The following is a 438-nucleotide window of genomic DNA, read 5'->3' as shown; positions in this document are numbered from 1 at the left end:
ATTGAACCCATCCTTCTCAGTCTCCTCCCAACCCCGAGGTCAGTCCTGCTTTACAACAGTGGCACCATGCAGTATTGTCCTTTTGTGACTGAGATACTTCATTCATTTTTATAATAGTGATATAATACAATAATTGCCAGTTTGTGACTGACTTTTGTCACTCAGCAGTTTCCTGTAGATTTTCCCATGTTACGCAGTGTTTCTTGTGTAGCCGAACCCACAGTTTCTTTAACCATTTGTCCCCTGATTGTTGAGTAAGCAGAACTGTGTGCATCTCTTTATGATTACAAACAATGCAGCAATGAACTGGAGTACGCATATATCTATTCATATTGTAGCTCTTATTTCTTTAGGATATATACCTCACAGTGAGATTACTGGAACCAATGACATTTCCATTTCCAACCTTTTAAGAAAGTGTCAGTCTGCTTTCCAAAG

This window comes from Elephantulus edwardii, unplaced genomic scaffold, assembly GCF_000299155.1.
Source record: "Elephantulus edwardii isolate Elephantulus edwardi_28Jun2011 unplaced genomic scaffold, EleEdw1.0 scaffold00137, whole genome shotgun sequence".
NCBI lineage: Eukaryota > Metazoa > Chordata > Mammalia > Macroscelidea > Macroscelididae > Elephantulus > Elephantulus edwardii.
This window is presented reverse-complemented; position numbering follows the sequence as displayed.